General features: G+C 31.8%; 1 pseudogene; it reads right to left on the bottom strand.

Annotated features, from left to right (window-relative positions):
* Nucleotides 1-2,422: 2,422 nt before the first annotated feature.
* Nucleotides 2,423-2,541, bottom strand: LOC112484567 (annotated as a pseudogene).
* Nucleotides 2,542-7,480: the final 4,939 nt, after the last annotated feature.

Genomic DNA, 7,480 nt, shown 5'->3' on the forward strand with positions numbered 1-7,480 from the left:
AATATACTCGAACTTACATGTGTCTTCAAGTTCCTATAAAAATAATCTTGCCAATCCTGGAAAAAAATATTTATGTTAATGTAGGCCTCACTGCCAAGCACGCTTTAATCGTGACATGTGACAAAGGTATCTGCTTCTGAGATTATTGCTTGAATTCAGTTATTTGCACAACAATCACCATGTACAATTGAATTATAACTTAGATTTGCATTTCATCATCACTGAAAATATTTTACCAAAATTTGTAAAAAGAAAGCAAATTAGTGTCACTGGACGAATAACCAACTCACAAAATATTCTATAAAGCAAAAACCAAATATTTCATAGAACTTAGGAAGAAAAGACAACTGACACTATGGAATCTTTTGTCATTAAAACACTTATAAAATTGTTTCCAGACACATGCCAGGTATTGCAGTTAAAGGCCATTGTAACTGTCAGACCTTTCAGAGCAGATCGAACATTTGCAGGACTGGAGAGACTGACATGACCTACTCTTCACACAGAGAAAGAGAAATAGAACGGCATTGAAATCTGTCAAAAGATCTCAGTGGCCTCTATTTTCAGTGATAAATATTTCAATTTAGGAAAAAAAAACTATTATTTTATTCAAATTAGAAATGTAAATAAAATCTCAATCTTCATCATCTTACCACAAGAATTTTTCTGGTATGAAAAATGGGTCACAATCACAGTCAACTAAAAAAGCAGTATGTCCCCATGATGCCATGCAAAACAGTCAAGAATCAAAAATGAGTTCATTTTAGAACTTGAATGTAAAGAAATCTTAGATACTAAAAAATTTTGGATTCTAGGATATGATATTAAAATTTTTAATGATATTTTTTGTGTAAATAGATGATGTTGGCTTACTGGATAATTTTTTTTTATTAATTTTTAGTGTAAATTTTTTTCCTGGAAGAGTTGTTAACAAAACAATGATATTTTCTAATATCATAGACATTTTAGAATCAAGAAAATACAAAAACATTTTTAAATAATTATCTTAAATTCTCCTCCTAGAATATGTCAAATTGATTGAAATGGTGTTGAAACTGCAAAAAAAAATATGGAAATATATCAATGCATGATCATGCCTCAGAATATAAAGCCTGTAATTGATCTTGGGTATCATATTGTATACATGCTTATTTTCACAAATAAACTAAGGGCATCAAAATAACTCCCCAAGTTTTAAGACATTGCCTTAGGTTCCAAGATTAGCATCACACATTGGAGCAAGACACATATCAGATGTTAAGCCAGTACAGACCTTAGACCACTCAGGGAAATAACTACAGAGTCAGACTTAAACCTTACTTTTGAGCCAAAATTCTTTTTACTATAGATCCTGGGTCATCATTGCAAGCTGTCACTGCAACAGAATGATAATGTCAGCAGAGATGGGGCAGAACCTACCTTTAATACCATTTTGAAAGCAGCAAAACCTATTTGGTAAAACAGTCGATGTCGTTTTTCACTGTGATGTGTCTCATCTCAGGACCTTCCTGGAGCACAGCGCCACCTTGAGGGAGTTTAGTACCAGGAGCCCATGCTGATCTTCAGGCAACTACCAGCTCCCCTGGTTACATAGTCTCACTCTTATTGGTCATAATACAGCATATGTTCACTTAGGACACTCCAAAGAGTCAGCCTAGGTTGAAACGAGATCTAGGCCAGAGAGAGAAGGGAGAAGGGAGAAAAGAGAAGAGAGAGAGAACTTTAAGATGTCTTGAGTTGCACAGCCTTGTTTACCAGATTAATAAGAAATATTTTCAGGGCAGTACCCCTCATTTATAAAAAAAGCTTTCAGGGCATTGTGTCCAACAAAATGTGTGCTGTTGACCTGGGGCTTTATTAGTCTCAAGTAGAGAATGCTGTGGGTTCCACAGGAAGACAGAAAGGATAAGACTAAGCTGTAAACCAAAAGTCTCAGATCTTCCAATTACAGGCTACATAGACTTGGACAATATCCTCTTTACATTTTTAATGTTGAAGTCAATAAAATTAGAATTAAGAAAAAGCAAGCTGCCTAGTTCCAAAGGTTGCCATGCAAGTAAACATAGACAAAAACAATAATAGCAGTAACTGTCATGGCCCTTGCCATTCATTAAATCATAGCACTGTGTGTCCCCTTTCTACAAATGACAAAACTAGGGCTACATGCGCATGCAGTGAGTTCAAACTGTAGGTTATCTGGCTCTGAATTCCTCATTCTTCCTTTTCTCTTCCCCTGCCTCCTAATATTGCCTATGAAAATACTTAGCCAACTACAAAGTCTGTAGTAATACCAAATGAGATTTTAGTTTTATAAACTACATTAAAGGTCTAATTAATCCACTTGGGTTTTTCTCTCTCTCTCCTGATAAAATGTATCATTAGTAGAAGCTAATTTCAAAGTCATAGTTATTAATTTTTTTAATATCTACAGCACCTGGTATTCCTAGGTGGTCTCCCATCCAAGTATTAACCAGGCCCTACCCTGCTTAGCTTCTGAGATCAGACGAAATTAGGCGCATTCTGGGTGGCATGGCTGTAGACTTATAGTCATTAATTTTGGTGTACGTTTCATTGGTAGATTTTTCATTACTGGGAAGGAAAATGTGATACAGGCCAGCAGGAGGACCATTTGTCCAGCTGTGGCAGTACGTCCCTGTCACACCACTCTTCACAAGATTGCCAATCTTCTAAAGCTGAGATAAAATTCACACATAAAATTCACCATTGTAACCATTAAAACATGTACAATTTAGTGGTGTTTAGTACATTCACAATGTTGTGTGATTATTGCCACCATATAATTCCAGAACATTTTCAACAACCCCCCAAAAAAACCCTGTAGCCATGAAGCAATCACTCACCACTACCTCCTCTCAGACACTGGAAATCACTAATCTCCTTCTGTGTCTACAGATAGGCCTAATTTAGACATAGTATAGCTATGTAATTATAACGTGAACTTTGTGTATGATTTCTCTCACTTAACATAATGTTTCCAAAGTGAATCAATGTAGTAGCATGCATCAGAACTTCATTCTGTTTTATGACTAAATAATACTCCATTGTATACATTTTTTTTACCTGTTCATAAATTGATGGACAGATAGATTGCTTCCATTTGACGATATTATGAATAATATTGCTAAAATATCTACAAACAAGTTTTTGTTTGAATACTTGTTTACAATTCACTTAGGTATATACCTAAGAGAGAAATTTATGGTCAAATGATAATTCTAGGTTTAACATATTGAGGAAACTTCAAGCTATTTTCCACAACAGCTGCAAGATTTTACATTCCCACTAGCAATGTGTGCAAGTTTTAATTTCTGCATATTCTTACTAATGCTTGTTATTTTCCATGTTCTTTTATTCTAGCCATACTCTAGTATGAAATGTTTTCTCATTTTGTTTTTACTTGCATTTCCATAATCACTCGTGATGCTGAGCATCTTCTCATGTATATATTGGCCATTTGTATATGGTTGAAAAAATGTCTATTCAAGTCTTTTGCTCATTTATTCATTGTGTTGTTTATCTTTCTGTTTTTGAGTTATAATTCCTTATAGTTACAGATACTAGACCCATGTCAGAGATATGACTTGAAAATACCCATGCTATAGATCACCTTTTAACTTTTTTGACATTGCCTCTTGATATACAAAAATGTTTTAATTTTGAAGTCCAATGTGTCTTTTTTTTTCTATCATTGTTTGTGCTTTTAGTGACATATCTAAAACTTTATCATCAAATCCAAATATTTACTCCTAGGTTTTTTCTAAAAACTTTGTAGTCTGAACTCTTATGTTTAGTTATTTGATCCATTTTGACTTTATTTTGTATATGGTATGAGGTAACTCTCTAGCTTTATTTATTTATTTGGTTATCTAGTTGTCCTAGCATTTGTTGAAGAGGCAATTCTTTCCCCATTGAATGGTCTTACACTTTTGTTGAAAATCATTTGACCATAGATGTATGGATTTATTTCTGGATTTCCAATTGTATTTGATTGATCCATATGGCTAATTGAAAGACTGGTAATAATTTTGAAATTGGAAAGTATGAGTCCTCCTAATTTGTTCTTTTTAAAGATCGTTTTATCTATTTCAGGTCCTTGTAATTACATATGAACTTGTTCATTTCTGCAAAAAGAGGCCACTGGAATTTTGATAGAGATTGCATTGGATCTGTAGATCCATTTGTGAAGTATTGCCATCTTAACAATATTAAGTCTTTCAATTAATAAACATGTAATGTCTTTCCATTTATTTAGATCATCTCTAATTTCTTTTAAATTTTAAGTTCTGCATCTTCTCAGTTAAATTTATTCTTAAGTATTTTATATTTTGATGCTATCATAAATAAAATTATTTTTTTAATTTTTTTGGATTGTTTATTGCTAGTGTATAATAATATAACCGATTTCTGTGTGCTACTTTTATACCACATGATATTATTGAATTCATTTTCTAACTCTATTATATTTTTTGTTGATTATTCATATTTTTTTCATCTGCAAATAAAGATAGTTTTACTTCCTCTTTTATAATTTAGATGTCTTTTTTCTCCTTTCCTTGCCTAATCGCAAAGTAAAATTTTCAGTGCGATAGTGAATAGAGGGGGCAAAATCAGACATACTTGTCTTATTTCTGAATTTAGGGGGAAAGTTTTGTTTTTCATTACTGAGTATATTGTTAGATATATTGTTCAAATAAATGTCTTTTGGGGGCGCTGAAGATGTTCCCTTCTATTTTCAGTTTGTTTAGTGTTTTTGTCTTGAAAATGTATTGGATTTTGTCAAATGCCTATCTTGCACCTTTTGAAATGATGTGTTCTCCTCTTTTTATGATATTAATATGATATATTATTAATTGATTTTCATAAGCTCAACCACCCCTGCATTCTTCAGATAAATCTCATTTACTCATGGTGTATAATCCTTTGATATACTGATGAATTAGGTCGGCTAATATTTTGTTAACGATTTCTGCATCTATATTCGTAAGTGATATTTGTCTGTAGTGTCTTTTCTTATGATGTCTTTGTCTGGCTTTGGTTAGTATCACCCTTAGACCCAGGCAAGAGACTCTTACTCCAGGACTCACATATTGGCAAATTATAAATAAGATTATTAAATTGTATTGTTATTAGTAAATAAAAATAAATAAAATTATTAAATAACAGAAAGATAAATCAGTACTGGCACAATTTGATTTGTACCCCTCCGCTCTCTTGTCTCACGATAGATAACTAAGATTTTTAGGCAAATGTCATAATTCTTCAAAACAGAATTAACTGTGTCCAACCACCATACAGGTTTGTGTGTTATGCAATGTGCAACTCTGGAGACAGACATTACTTCTAAGAGAAAAGTTTTGAGAAGCGGTAAGAGATTAGGTATATCAGCTTTTATTACTTTTTCTCAGTATAAAGGCAACGGAATTTTGAATTAAAAAAGTATCGTTTCTTAGCTCACCATCTATTTTATTATGTCTTTTTGGGTCAAATTTAAGGCTTGAAAAGTATTTATAAATAAGTACAGAATTTTCATCAGTTGCCCATAGTAGCTCACAGACATATAGCATTATTCTACAATTTATATTTAATCTTAATTTTTTAAATATGTAAAGACATAAAATGCATGAAATGTTATACCTATTTTTATATTATTTATAAATATATACCAATGTCAGAAGAGTTATTAGTTTTATTTTAGATTTAATATAATTCAATTATAGACTTTAAAAAATAAACTAAAATGTCAACACTATTTTGATAATTTTGATTTAAAATTTTGATGGTACTAAATATAATTTGTATTTTACCTTTTAACTTTAACATGTAAATTTTGATAATTTACAATAAAAGAAACTTGATGTTATATGAAAATAATTTTAATTGAGTTGGCTTTTTACAATTATTTTAATTTAATCTTTATAAAAATATATTTGAATTTTATACTTCCAATACAATTGCATTTTATTTTTAATAATTTTATTATTTAAAATTAGCATAAGTTGAAATTATGATACAATTATAAAATGGAAAATGGGGCTCTGAAAAGAAGAGAGGCTGAAAAGAAAAAAAGAAATACAAAAGCCTCAAAAAAATGATTTGTGACAGACAAGCTCTAAGGTGGTACACACGGTTACTGACACTACGGTCTCCTCCCTTCCTCAGGTTGAGTCTGAGATTTGTTTTTAACCAACAGAACATAGCAAAGGTCATGGCATGTCACCTTCTGTCATCATATTACATAAGACTGTAATACCTATATTGATGGGAGAGTCTCTACCTTGCTGGCTTTGATGAAGCAATTGGTCATGTTGGAGAACTCAATGTAGCAACATACTGACAGCCAGTGAGAAGCTGAGCCCTTCACTGATGTGGTCAAAAGGAACTGAATTCTGCCAGAATCCATGAGAGTTCTGAAGTGATCCTTCCTCAGGGGAATCATGTGATGAGACCACAGCTCTAGACAACAATGGTGAGGCCTTGAAGCAAAAGATCTAGGTCAGCCTGCCACTACCCCTGACTCACAGAAACTATTAGTTAATAAACGTGTGTAGTTTTGATCCTTTCAGTTTCCTGTAATCCATTATGCAGTAATAAAAAACCAATACATAGTCTTCTCAAATTTTTAAAAACTTGAAACCACAAAAGTGACCAAACTTTTGTTGAGCATAGTCTTCATGAATCTGTAACGTCACCTTCTTTAAGAAGGTGACGTTACAGATTCATTATTTAAGGAATTGAAATTTAATTACTGATTAAGTGAAAATGATCAATAAAAATATTTATCAAATAAACAACCTGAAGAAATCTGATAAAAATATGTACAATTTGATATTCTTTATTAAATAAAAAAACATTTTTATCAAAACAATAAAAATTTAAGAGAATAATTGACATAATAGTTTCAACTCATACAAAAACTAGAATTTTCTGATATATCATATAGTTGGAATCATACGGTATGTAACTTTTTTTTAAATGGCTTTTTTTTTATTTAGTAATATGCATTTAAGTTGCCTTTATGTCATTTTATGAATTGTTAGTTAACTTTTTTTAATGCTGAATAATATTCCATTGTCTGAATGTACCACAGTTTGTTTATCCATTCACATACTGAAAAACATATTTGTTGCTTCCAAATTTTGGCAATTATGAATATTGTTATAAACATTCATGTGCAGGTTTTTGTGAGCACATAAATTTTCAGTAGATTTGGGTAAATACAAGGAGTGCAACTGCTGTTTCTTATGGTTTAGTTCCAAACAATCTTTCTAAGTAGCTGTGTCCTTTTGAATTCCCACTGGCAATGAATAGGGTTTCCTGTTAGTCCACATTTTTGCAGTGTTTGGTGTAGTTAGAGTTCTGGATTTTGGCCTTTGTAATAGGTGTGTAGTATTATCTCATTTTATTTTTAATTTTCATCTCTCTACAGGAACTCCTTAGAAGAGCTGGTACAGGACTTTGT

This window comes from Pteropus alecto, unplaced genomic scaffold, assembly GCF_000325575.1.
Source record: "Pteropus alecto unplaced genomic scaffold, ASM32557v1 scaffold117, whole genome shotgun sequence".
NCBI lineage: Eukaryota > Metazoa > Chordata > Mammalia > Chiroptera > Pteropodidae > Pteropus > Pteropus alecto.